Raw genomic sequence first — 14,395 nt, 5'->3', positions numbered from 1 at the left:
AAGAATATTACTATATGTAGGGAAATGGGACAAGAAGTGTGTGTATGCTTTGCCCAAACAGGATTTGAAATGCTCAATCTGTGGCTGTTGCACTTCACAAACAGTGCACACAGCACACTCACACAATAACACAGTCACACACACAGTCCAAGTAACAGAGAGAAGAAATCGAGAATATTTTTTTTTGGTATTTTTTTGTATATAGAAGGAAGAAGGAAGATGAAACAGAGCCAGGCTTTAAGAGAGGGGGGGGACAAACAAACAAACAAACACACACTCCAAAATTTAAAAATAAAGTTTATATTAAATCAAAGTAAGGGAAAAACACAGAGCAAACTAAGCTAACAGCCAGAAAGAAGCAAACAAACACACACACACACGCCAAGCTAAATCCTAATCTATCTCCAAACACAGCAGCAGCAACTAACTAAAGTAGCTCCTCTCCACGAACGCCAAAACCCACAAGACACTACGAGCTCAAAGCTCTGAGGGTGACTCTGCCGTAGTCCCCCCCCCCTCGAACGCTGGGATTGGAGGATGCTTCATGAGGTGATCAATTCTCATCAGGATTGGGAGTTGAATGTGCCTGTCATCGCTTCAAAAAAACCAAAAAACAGCCGTTTTGCTTGCTGTCCCTATTTGTTTACCCGATTTTTAAAAAAATATAGCACGCGAACCGCACCACGCAGAGAGCTGAGAGTAGGCTCAAAATGACCCCCATCCACGGCTCTCTAAGCACAAGAATTTTCAGAAAGATAGCATCAAAAACAACACAGTTATCCCCCTTTCTTTTCCGCAATGCAATCCTATGGGTGAAATGTTTCAAGATGGTGATCGGAGCGGACCGCGGAAACCGGAGCGCTCCGAAAATGGCTGCTTCTCTTCACCTTGCTTCTAGGGGTCTGCGGTCTGCTTCTACTCTGCCTCTGGGCAAGGCGGAGTAGGCCAATTCGCTCCTGCTTCTACGCTTCTAATCGGAGCGGAGCACATGCCTATTGGAAATCATGTGCCAGGCAGCAGAAGACTACTCCCGCATCCTCCAAGTCCTTGAGCGTGACTCTGACACCTTCAGCGAACATGTGGCCACTGCAAAGCAGCAAGCCCAAGTAGATGCTGAGCAGGGGGCAGCAATGGTGTGCTTTGTGGACAGGGTAGCCACCTCTCTGGAGGGGCTGGTCAGTGCCATCCTCCCAGTGTTCTCAGGTATGAGGACTGGCCCCCCTATGCATAGGGATCGCCCTGTGAGAGCACTGCATTTTACTGGGCCAGAAGCTGGCGGAGTGAGAGGCAGGCACCCAGTGGAGGAGCCATTCCCTGGGCCACTCTGGGAGGAGGCTCCCGAACCCCCACCCCAGAGGGAGGACACCCCATCCTCACCCCAGAGGGAGGACACCCCACCCCAGGAGCAACCTCTTTGTGCCCCATCCCAGGAGGGGGGAAGGCAGGGCAAAGGGCAAGGCAGCCACAGTGGCTGTGGGGGCACAGGGCAGGGGCAAGGCAGCCACAGCGGCTGTGGGGGCACAGGTCAGGGGCAAGGCAGCCACAGCGGCTGTGGGGGCACAGGGCAGGGGCAAGGCAGCCACAGCGGCTTTGGGGGCACAGGGCAGGGGCAAGGCAGCCACAGCGGCTGTGGGGGCACAGGGCAGGGGCAGGGCAGCCACAGCGGCTGTGAGGCCAGAGGCCAGGGGCAGAGCAGTCACAGCGGCTGTGGGGGCACAGGGCAGGGGCAGAGCAGCCGCAGCGGCTGTGGGGGGAAGGGAAAGGCCAAGGGCAGGTGCCTGGAGCCTGCAGCAGCTCCCCCTGCAGTGCCTGGGAAACCACACAGCCCCCCACCAAACAGCAGCACAGGGAGTTGGCTAAGCGTAACCCCAAGGAGCGCCAGCCCTACTCCCCATGAAGGGGGGATGGTAGTATTGAGTGTGGGGTGGGGTGGGGTGGCTCACCATTCCTCCTACTCCTGCCAGGGCCCCTGGCCAAGCACTGCATAGAAGCGCACACACAACTTTAAGCAAAATAGAATAGACTTTTTTTTTTACCAAACATTATTTTTTGAAACATTTTAACAATAAAACCAAAAAACTGGCACAGTCACGGGTCCTGCCGCTCGTGAGTATCCTGTCTGCAGGATCTCTTTATGTCCCGGACATCCCGCTCCAAGCGGGTGACCCTCTGTTCCAAGGAGCGCACTGCAAAAGGAAAGATGGTATTAGTGATGTCTGCTGCAGCACCAGCGCATGAGCACATCAAACACTGGAATCACTACTTACTCGTTCTGCGCACTGACCCCTCTAAGCGGGTGAACTCCCGCACAAGGTCTGGAGTGACGGGTGGGGGGGGCACAGCAGCTCCATCACCTGTCACAAAAAAGAAGGGGTGTTGAGGAGGGGAGGAATGTGAGTGGGGACTGCACAAGCAGAATAGTAGTGTGGGAGTAGATGGGCAGGTGGAATGGTGCACAACCTGGTGGGGAGGAGGCCACATACCTGCTCATTTGGATGCCACCATTCTGATGTCCACCACTCCCTCTCCAATGCATGTGGCCTCTACCCCAACCCCCCAACCAGAAGGTGCCTGGCACCTGCACCAACCCCTGCTTGTGGAAGGGGTGTGGACTTACCAGGTGGTGTGGTGGGTGGGCTGTAGGGAGGTTGCTCTGGGGGGGCCACCTCAGAAGGGGGGGCTCCCTCCCCGTTGCCTTCCTCTGCTGGGTGCTCCTCCTCCTCGGCTGCCACGGGCTGCTCCGCCACCACTGCCCAGAGCTGGGCACGCTGAAGCCCTGTGAAGGTAATAGGCAGGTATGCATCAGTTAGTGGGCAACACTGGGCAGGACATTCATTGTGCAATGTGATGCCACATTGGGAGCCACATTGGATGGGCATGGTAAGCACCTCTAGGGACCACTGCCTACATGGAACCGGGATGGGGGGTGGCCTTTGCACCTGGCTGCCAACATGCATAATACATGGGCTGGGATGGTGAAATGACAAGGTGCCCAAGGCACTGAGCTGAACCTGAGTGCTACCAGCACACAGAGGGGCAATGCTTATAGCAGGTGGTGCAGGGCAGCTTCACCATGGCTGCACTGCTGGGGGATGGGGCAGAGTGAAACAAAGTGCACTTACTTGTTGGGCGGCGCTCCTCCCATGAGGGTCGCCCAGCCTGATCCCACAACTCATGCAGGTGCACGTAGAAGCGGGGCTGGGCTCTCCTATTAGGGCTACCCCGGTAACACTCTAGAGCCTCAAAGAAGGCCGCCTTTAGGCCCTTAAACTTGCTCCTGCATTGCTCAGCAGTGCAGGAGTAGCCCGCGATGGAGAGGCTCCTTGCAGTCCTCCTGAAAATATTGATAGTCTGGAGGCTGGGGCTCCTCATGAGGCGCTCCGACCTCCCAGACTGCAGGAGGAGCTCAAGGAGCATCTCCAACTCGGGCTCCTGCCAGTAGGTGACCCTCCTAGGCTCCATCTTGACCGGGGTAGGCCTGATGTATGCGCCCCCTGTTGATGTTTTTTGGAATTGCGTACATGCGCAAATAAGCGGCCGATGCCAATGAGGAGGGTTTGCCCTTCGGGGCAGACTGAGGAAGATTAGACGTGGTGCACTTTGAATGTTTTTTATTAAATACATGTGGGCCTGAGGCCATTACACTGGGGTAAAGGACTGGAAGGACTGCACAGGAGAAAAAGCACAGTCCAGTTTGAGGAGACAGGCTGTCAGCGGCGGTTAGCCCACAGGAAGTCTCTGGCGGCATCCCGCACCCTGTGCCCTTCCTGGGTGTGCAGATTGGCCTCATTGACGTAGGGCTCACCCAGAGTAGCCAGCTCAACAGCATTGTGCTCTGCCGCCTCCACGAGCATGGCGGGCCCCTTGGTTTCGCAGATGTTGTGCAGGATGACGTAAGCACTGATGACCGAGGGGATGTTTTCTTCCGCCAGCTCCAAGCGCACGCCTATGCTCCGCCACCTCCCCTTGAGGTGGCCGAATGCCTGCTCCACCACAAGGTGTGCTCGCCTAAGACAGCAGTTGAAGTGGGCTTCCTGTGGAGTGACTGCCCCACCATAGGGTTTCATCAGCCACTCGCGCAAAGGGTACGCGCCATCCGCAACAATGAGGGGTGGGATCTGCTGCCCCTGCAATCTGATGGTTGGATGGGTAGGCACGAAGACACCTGCATCCATCGTCTCACAGAGGGCTGAGTTGGCAAAGATGTAGGCATCATGGTTCTTGCCACTCCATCTTATTTCCGCATTGATGAACCGGCCCGTGTGGTCGCAGGTCCCCTGCAGAATCATGGAGTAGTCGTCCTTCCTGTTTATGTATTCTGAGGCTTGGCGTATCGGGCATTGGATAGGAATGTGGGTTCCATCTACCGCCCCCACACAATGAGGGAACCCCAGCGCCCCAAAACCATTCATGACCTGTTGGGCAGAAAACACAGAAGGGATATTACTGCCAGCTCCATTGTTTCTGGAGTTGCGGAAGTCCGCAAAAGTTAGCGCCTGTTCCAAGCGCATTCCCCCAACCCCCAACCCCCACTCACCTCTGCCACATTCCCAATCTTGACTGTACGTCCTAGGAGGGTCATTTCCATGGCAAAGCACACCTCCAGGACTATTTGTGCCGCCGTAGAGCAGCCTACCCTGAACTGCTCTGCTGTGGTCCTGTAGACGCAGGGGGTAGCCAGCCTCCATATGGTGATGCCTAGGCGTTTGTCCACTGGGATAGGTCTCCGCATGACAGTGAGCCTCCTCTCCAGATGCGGCCGCAACTCCTCTATGATTTCAAAAAAGGTGCCCCTGCTCATGCGGAAGTGCTCAGCCATTGCTCATCGTCCCACTCCTTCAGGACAAAGTTCTCCCACCAGTCGTTGCTCGTCGGCCAGGCCCAGAAGCGGCAGCGGTGACTTGTCTGGCGCACGTAATCGCCATTTGCGGCCAGCATGGCTAGCCTCGTTCGGCAGAGGGCGACCTGTAGCTCGGCGCGGCGGCATACCCACCTCTCTATTTCTTCATGCCACTGCCGCCGCCTGGCAGCCGCTGCCGCACAGAACCGCTGATACTCCGCCACAGCCGTACTCAGCATGGCTATGCCCGCGAGAAGGGCGCCAAGGGCTAACTCAGGGCGAATCTCCATAGTTCCCCTCCCTTGGCTATCGCTTCCCACACAGACGCACACACACACAGCCACCTCTCCTTCCCTGATATGCTGCTTGCAGACACTGCGCTTCCGCTGGCGCAGCTGTTTCTGGCCTGCTGCCATGCCTACGCCCAGATGTGGGTTGGCTCCGTGGGATGGGGGGAGGACACAGAGCCAGTCATCGCCAGTGACACTCAGAGGCATGATGGGATATGTAGGCGCAGAGTGCCCATGCATACGACTGACCTCGGGTCACAGTACACCTGCCACGACCCCCATCAGGAAGTGACAGCATCAATGTTGCCGCTCAACAATGCCACTCGCTGGCTGCGCCCCCTGTGAGCCATCCCCCAATGCCAACTGGCTCCCCTCTGCCCAGCCTGAGGGGGGTGGCATGCAGCAGTAGCAGCAGCACTTCAGCTGCAGCGCTGAAGTGCTGTCGGCTGTGCTAGCGATCTACGCCGATTGCGGTCTTTCGCACTTGCACAAACCGTTCGGCGAGCGAAACCCCCCCCCCCCCCACGGAAATCAGCCCGGTGTGGCTGCGCAACCTGTGCTCGAGGCGCCAGCAGCACAACCGGAGCAAACTTCTGCAACCAGCCCTCTCCAATACCTTGCTAATCCAAAGAAGGTGTGGATCATGAGGCGTCACACCTGAACGGGAAAAACAGGTTTCACTGCTCCTCAACCACGGAACACCCGGTAGGACTAGCAAGGCCCTAAGACAGCTACCCTTCTGGAAAAATGGAAGGGGTGGTTATCTATCTATCTATCTATCTATCTATCTATCTATCATCTTCTGTGCTATGGAAATTATTTCCTGATCCACATGTTAAACCACAATGCCCATGTAAAGTGTGCAGCAGCTTTCAGTGATGGGGTTGAGAATTCGGAGGAGTGCATGTCCTTCCCCCCATATTTCAGTTTCTTGCAAACACTTAAACACTTCAAGTTGTGCTCCGAATCACATGTCTGGGAGTGTATGAAGTTTGGATCATGCCATATCCTTCCTGGCATAGATCCAGCTCTGTACATATTCCCCCCCCCACAGGGAACTTTGGAGCAAGTAGGGACAGCAAGGACAGCCTGATTGATTCTAGGAGAAGTGTGGAAAGGGTGGAGCCTTCAAGAGCCCATCATGGTTAGGTACAAATTTTCCATATTTTCTAGGGGTGTGCACGGACCCCCCGCTCCGCTTCACTTGCAGATCCGCCATTTTCCAGATCGGGCCGCTCCGCCCCGCCCCCGCTCCGCCCACTTCCGCTCCGCTCTGCCCGGAGCTCCGTTTCCCCCCCCCATAGGCTTGCATTGAAAGCTAAAAAATTATACAACTTTTTTTCTGTTCAAGTTAGAAACCTCATGTTTGGCACCATGACACCTCATGGGGATATACACATGCACGCCAAGTTTCAAAGCAATCCCATCATCCCCTGATTTTTGGCGAATTTTTGAAAATCGGGCACCCCATACACAACATCCCTGCAAGGTGGGCAGGGGAGGAGGGAGGGAAGGCAGGCAGGCATGCAGCTGGCATTTCTGGGGGCATAAGGAAGTGAGCCAAGGATAAGCCAGTAATGCATATAAAATGGAATAAATCAATAAATAAACAAAGGAGGGGTGGAATTAAAAGCAGCAGTGTTGCTCAATAAACAGCAAGAAGAATTTTTTTAAAAAGGCTATATCTGTCTTTTACCAGCAATAGGGGGACGTGCCCGGGGGAGGGGGAAGTAGCTGCCAGTTCAAGACAGCCACCAACAGCTCTGAGAAGAAGTAAAACGCTCACTTCAACTCATAACAGGCATTGCTCCACCACTGAAAAGTGACCATTCACTTCAACTCATGATAGGCATTGCTCCACCGTTTTACTCTCTTTGGAAGGCTCTAATGGCCTTCCAGTGCAGGAGAGAGTGGGGGCACGTCCACGATGAGATGCCCTAGGGGAGCTCATCCCCTTGCACCACATCTATTCAGTTGTTCACCAAGGTTAGGGTGGGGAGCAGTGCTGTGTTTCTATCTCTTATTCTTGGCTTAGTATATGATTTCAGGTTGTGTTTGTGCATTTGGTGGGGCTACTGTGTTAAAAAACACGGGGAAAACCCCGTTCAGATGAAGAAAGAGAAGTTTCCCAGAATCCCAAGTTACCCGTTTTGCCTATGCCCTCCTCCAACTTTGGGATCATCATGACCGGGAGCTGACTCTGCCCCTCAGCCCTTTGAAAAAGGTATTTTTCCCGCCGATTTTTTAAAAACTTCTAGCGCGCAACCCGTACGATGCAGAAAGTTGAGAGTAGTCTCAAAATGACCCCCATCCACGACTCTCTGTGCACAAGAATTTTCAGAATGATAGCTTAACCCCCCCCCAGTTATCCCTGATTCTTTCCCTCAATGCAATCCTATGGGCGAAAAGCCGAAAACGCCGTTTGAGCCGCGCGGTTGACCCGATTTTCACAAAAATATAGCACGCGACCCAGACAACGCAGAGAGGTGAGAGTGGTCTCAAAATGACCCCCATCCACGACTCTCTGTGCACAAGAATTTTCAGAACGATAGCTTAAACCCCCCCCCCCAGTTATCCCCGATTCTTTCCCTCAATGCAATCCTATGGGCGAAAAGCCGAAAACGCCGTTTGAGCCGCGCGGTTGACCCGATTTTCACAAAAATATAGCACGTGACCCGTACGATGCAGAGAGGTGAGAGTGGTCTCAAAATGACCCCCATCCACGACTCTCTGAGCACAAGAATTTCTAGAACGATAGCTTCAAAAACAACCTAGTTATGCGCGATTATTTGCCGCAATGCAATCCTATGGCGAAATGTTTTCAAGATGGCGACCGGAGCGCTCCACCTGAACTAGGAGCTCCGAAAAATGGCCGCTTCTCTTCACCTTGCTTCTAGGGGGTCCGCGGTCCGCTCCTACTCCGCCTCTGGGTAAGGCGGAGCAGGCCAATCCGCTACTGCTTCTACGCTCCTAATCGGAGCGGATCACACCCCTAATATTTTCCCTATAAAGGAATACAATATACAATTTAGACTACTGCAACTTGTTGTACATGGGATTGCATTTGAAGACTTGCCAGGAAAATGCAGTTAGTTCAAAACACAGCTGCTAGGCTACTAACTGGGACTGAGCATTGAGAAAGAACTCCCCTGCTTCTGGTGTATTTCCAATAAAAAATTACAGTGCTTGTGTTTACCATTAAAACCTGACATGTCTTGGAACCTGAGGGAACGTATTAGCCCAACATGAGTTGGAACCTGAGGGAACACTTCTCCTGCACTAACCTGCCCATACATGAAGGTCTTTGGATGCCATCCTCAGGGCTCGGAGCAGGGTTTGTACACATGAACCCACATCCCTATTCATGCATTTCTTTGAAGGCCTGAATAGAGCTACAACCCTGCAAGTAATCCGTGATCATACTTAGCCATAAGCAAAGCTCCCTGCTTACCTGCCGGCCCCCCTTTTTTTTTTGCAGGGAGGGCATGTAGTTCTCATTTAGAAATGCATACATTTCTAAATAAAAACCTTTTAAAAATGTGCACAAATATGCTTTCAGCATAGGGGAAGAATTCTATGGAATTCCCTGCCTCTGGAGGCCAGGCAGGCACCAACTTTGTATTCCTTCTGGCACCTTCAGAAAACATCATTGTTCCAGGAAGCCTTCCCTTGAAAACCAGCCATGGTTTTATTTCACTTTTATTTCTTTTAAAAACGTATTTTAATGTGATTTTATTCTGTTTTTATTCTTTTATTCGATTTGTCCACCGCTCTGAAATTCTTGAATGCAGAGCGGTACATAAATATTGTAAATAAATAAATAAATAAATAAATAAAATAAAAATGTGCACAATTTATGCATACATTTCGAAAATATGCACAGAAATACGCATGGATTTTCATGCAAAACAAACAACCACAAAGCCCACAATCTGATATGGTCTCAAGTTAGAACAACCTTCAAAATGAAATTCAGAGAACTTGTGTGAGCATGCCTACTGAGTTAAAGTGTAACTTCTGCACTTAAACCCACCCACCCAAGCAGTGGCTGCCATGTGCATAGGTCTTTCCAGAAATGGAGAAGTTACTGCAGAAAGGCTGACCATTAACGAAATACGATATTTTAGGAGCCCCAGGTATGAAATTTACTTCTCAGTTACAGCTGCATAATATTTGATGGCCTCAAGCCAGACAAGATACAAAATTAGTAGATTATGTTAAGAATCAGTTCTGCAGTGATTTCTCCCTTTGTATAGACCAGTACTCACCTGCGAGGTGGAAATATGAACATGAATGGGCTGAAAGGGTTTCACAAGTAGGACAGTTGAGAAACCCATCAATAGGATGCATAACCAATTCACAATTTAATAATAATAATAATAATAATAATAATAATAATAATAATAATAATAATTCTTACCCTCCTCTCCATTCTGATCGAGGTGGGGAACAACAATAAATGATAAAATACATAAAACTGAATTAAAACATAATATACATTGTTAAAAACTTAAATCTTAAAATTCCACTGGAAAGGCCTGCCGGAAGAGATAGGTCTTTATAGTTTTCTTGAATGCTAGTAGACTGTTAAGTTGACGGGTCTTCTCCGGCAGGCCATTCCACAGTCTGGGAGCAGCAAAAAAGAATAAAAATAAATTTATATTCCTCTATTGTAATTAGGATGGCTCTGACCAAACAAGAGATTCCATCTGCTCTTGCCACAGGATGCTTGAGTGTTCAGGTCTGCCTGGATCTGCTACCTAAATTTGGACTGATCTCTTTCTTCAGGAAGGCAAACCATAACATCCCATTAACCCTCATGCTGTTAAAGCTCCTGTAGATGGTATAGAATACTGAAGTTCTTCCTCTCCTACTGCTTACACTTATCCAAGTTATTTATAGCCTACAGTCTCAGTCTGTGCTTAGCCCTAAGCCATGGTCCAGCTCAAGACTAATTTTAAGAGAGACACATTTTCCTGTTTTATTTTAACTTTAATGGTTATATAACACATTTTTCCTGTTGTTGTACAGAATATGAGTTTCAATGCGCTCCCTTTATTGTACTTCTTTTCTGCCCACTCAAGATTGGAGTCCCATAGTCACCCTACTCTTCTAGAAGAGGTGCCCGACTATGAAGGGCATGTCTACACCATGCATGTATCCCAGGGTTGTCTCTAGGTTGTCCCTATGTGTCCAAATGATGCACAGGGGTTCCCGAGGTCAAAAAGGGACAACCAGAGATTTCCCTCAGGATAACTGGGACCACAGATTTCCCAATTTTTCTGCGGCCCCAGGACAACCCCAACGACCTCAGCTAATGTGGTGTGGCCAGGTCCTCAAACATGCATAGAGCTGCATGGGGTGGCTCCGGGCCCAAGGTGTTGAAGGGTGCAGGGGGGTCCTTACTTTTTCGCCATGCAACTGGGTTCCTCTTTTTTTTAAAAAAAAGGCAGCCACAATGTTCCTCTTCCCTTCCGGGATGTCACGCAGCCGTATAGACACTGGGGGTGGATCGTGGAAGCAGGTAAGTCTCTGAACTTCCCCCTCCCTCCCGCTACACCCTTAGGTGTAGATGAGCCCAAAGTTCCACAAATGGGTGATCCATGATTGGATGGCCTTGATTAAGTAGGAGGCAAGGGCACAAACCATTTTCAAAGAGAATGAGTGTAAATGGACCCCTTCCTCCCCTCCCGCTACAGTGACTACAGAAACGGAAGTAGGAAGCCAGCGGAGGGAAGGCCTTGGCTTCAGGGAGAGGTTCACAGCCCCTGAATCAGGGAGAACTTTGTTGGGGACTGAAAACTAAAGAAAACCCAATCACATTGCTGTGCACCAGGGTAAATCCTTCTCTTCCCCCATCATCCTCTCCTATCCCAATCCTCACCCCCAATGCCTTTCTTCCTCTTTTCCAAGAGTGTTAGGGACTAATCCCCTCCTTCTACTCTCTAACCCCAGCAAAAATCTCCCACTGCAAGCTCTACAAACAGTCCATGTCTACAGCCTAGTTTATCTTCCAAACTCAGCTAATTTCCCCAATCTATCAGTTCTCATTACAAGCTTGAAGGTTTATTATTCTTGTGTTTTGACTGCAATTACTTTACCAAGTTAATTTCCCCAAATTAACTTGAGCATTTTAAATTCTTGTTTGTAATCAATAGATATGCCAAGTGGCTTTCTCTGAAGTGTGTGTGTGTGTGTGACTTTGGGGGTGGAGGGAGGGTTGTCATAGACATCCTATGACCAATATCTAAAAGTCCTTTATGGGATGAATGTGGGCTTCCTAGAACATGTGCAAGTTTGTAAATGTGCCCAGGGGAGCACATTCAGTAATATTTTCATAGAGAAACTGAACATGGGTTCAGTCATCTATGCTCCTCAGTGGCATCCAGAATGGATTACTGTAATGATCTCTAAATGGGGCATCAATGGGTTGAAAATGCAATGTGTAGACATTTGTCCTGCATTTGCAGATTAGAAAATATGAGCTCCTTTAGATGTGGGGGGGGGATTGTGTCCCCCTGCTTCTATTCCGCTTCTGCAAGGAGCTGTAATTACATGAGGAAGGGAGCAGCGACCACATGGCTTGTTCATCCTCAATGCAGTTGAATAGGACAGCACCTTCTAGTGGGCATTTTATAGCACAACTCTGCCTGCATATTGCAGGAAAACCTGACAAATATCGATATATTTCAGAAGTGTTGGTTTTCTGAGGTTTTCTTTTTAGCTCCAAAACTGGAAAATGGAGACCGAGATGTACAGAGGCTGATGGCATCATCAGAATGACATGTGAACATCCGTGAGTGGCCGGTAACACTCATTTAAAGACGCTCTATAGCTCAAATATTATGTTATCCCAATGTTTATGTTGTATGTTGCTCTAGGTACTTATAGTAGAACAGTGGGATTTAATAATAAAAAATAGCAACTGTTGTTGGTGCTGCTGCTATTGCAGAGTACGTGTTTTATAGCCTAACTGACCTTTCATTTCAATTGACAAAAATTGACTGTGCACACATTCTACTGCTGCCAATGTTTCTCAGCAAATAGAATGTTCTGAGAAACATCAGGTCATCAAGAGAATTGACCATCACCTCACAGCATCCCTCAGTGCAACCTGGTGCCCTCCAGATATTTTGGACTACAACTCCCACCAGTGGTCATGAATGAGGGGAGGTGTAGTCCAAAATGTCTAGAGGGCACAAGGCTAGTTGAGGAAGGCTGCCTTCATGCATTACAATATAGACCAATTGTCGATGTGTCATAACGGAATAGATCTGTGATGGGATGCAAAAAATAATAATTACATGTGTAAGGCAGGAATGGCAATGAAGACAAAGAAGGGAGAGCATTACTGAAAGCTGCTGGTATGCAGGAGGCTATTTTACAAGGAGGCTATATCTACATTTAGAACGGCAGTGCACAGTGGATGAAAGATATATGGTAACAGGTCTAAGAGTGAAAGAGTTATAATGAAGTTGTAGCATCAGTTGATGTTTCCAAGAATAAACCAGATGGAAAAGCTGCTACTGGGTTAGATTGGCTGGCAGCCAAATAGAAAACTAGCTTACCCAGCAGACAGGAGTAAAAGGAAATTATCCTAGGGGCAAAACAGCAAAGTCCCAGTTAGATCAAGTGTTGGCAAGATGAGCAGCAAGGTCAATCATTTCTGGAGCCAGCTATCCATTGCCCAGATGGAAATATCGCTTGAGTATTAGCCTAGCCAGGCAATTTCAAGATCAGCTTGACCACTGAGCAACGCAACAAGCAAAGTCACAGGATTTCAAACTGCAAAGTGCCTGAAGGTGAGGAAAGTTATAATTATGACTACATAAGCCTATTAAGAGATTTGAGAAGGCTTTAGCTAGCAATGTAATAATCAGATAGTTAGACTGGAAGACTGAAAATCAGGTCACCAGTGGTGGCTTTGACACTATGGTACTCACCTTGCCTAGGTTCCCTATCCAGTGAATGCTTTAATGCCCCAACTACTGGTGGTATTGAGTTATTATTTATAAAGAAATCAATAATCCAACTGGAACCTGCAAGAAAATGTTGCAATGTGAGTGATCCTGTCCAGAGTTCCAGCCAGTCAGCCATGCCCTTTTTGAGGAGATGCCATTCCATTCTCCCTCCCACTCCTGATTTTCCATCCCAAGACAGTTAGTCAACATTCCATAACCATCAAACATGTTCTGTTCTCATTGGGTTGGGTTGAGTGTTTGTTTTGTAAACTTCGGCATCCCCTAAGCCTACTGATACCCCCATATTATGTGTGGGGATTATTATTATTATTATTATTATTTATTTATATAGCACCATCAATGTACATGGTGCTGTACAGATGGTACCCGTGCGGCTACATAAATATTGACACTCAGATAATGAGTTTGTTATTAGTATATAGGATTTATTATAGCATACATGATATATATGATATATGTTTTGTTATAATTCTGACAAATTATAATCCTAAAAGAATTATAATAACTTCGCCCAATTCCAGATGCTGGTGATCAGTTTTAAAATCTGAAATGGCTTTTGCTCTGAATATCTGAGGGAATAGCACTTCCCACACCATTCTGTGTGTACACTGACATCTTCAGAGGAGGCCATTCTTCCTGTAGCATTATTGGGAGAAGTATAATATTCATCTATGAATTAGAAGGCCTTCTCTGTGATGGAATACCAACCCAGTGGAGATGAGATTGGCACCAGTTCTGTATTATTTTTAGCACCAAATTAAAGCTTGCCTGTTTGCCCTGGCATTTTGAGGAGAATATATATATGGGACGTTTAAATTTTAAAGTTGAATTACATCTACAATTTTAACAGATTTTTATATTAATCATTTTAAATATATATATATATATATGCTGGTTTTAATTTTTTTATGGCTTTGTTTAATCTTTACAGTTATATTATGTTGTTTTTATAAATTTATGTTCGTTGCCCTGGGATTGCTGTTGATAACGGAGGAGCAATATAGACATTTTAAAAATATATAAATAACCGTCAAAAAATTAATAAACATTGACATTTAATGGTAAATCTTGAACAGGCCCAGAGCAAAATGTCAGAAAATTCAAATGTCAGTCAAGTGCCCTCAGTAAATACTTAAGTGTGATCCTTATTTCCATAATTTGCAGGCATTTATGATGCCATCAATATGAACATCTTTTTTTTTGTCTCTTGCAAAGATTAATTACAACATAAAATGTGATAATTTATTTAGAAAACGATAGCCTCCATAGCCTCTGGATTATAA

The sequence above is a fragment of the Elgaria multicarinata genome, chromosome 7 (assembly GCF_023053635.1).
Source record: "Elgaria multicarinata webbii isolate HBS135686 ecotype San Diego chromosome 7, rElgMul1.1.pri, whole genome shotgun sequence".
Lineage (NCBI taxonomy): Eukaryota > Metazoa > Chordata > Lepidosauria > Squamata > Anguidae > Elgaria > Elgaria multicarinata.
Note: the sequence above shows the minus strand (reverse complement) of the source record.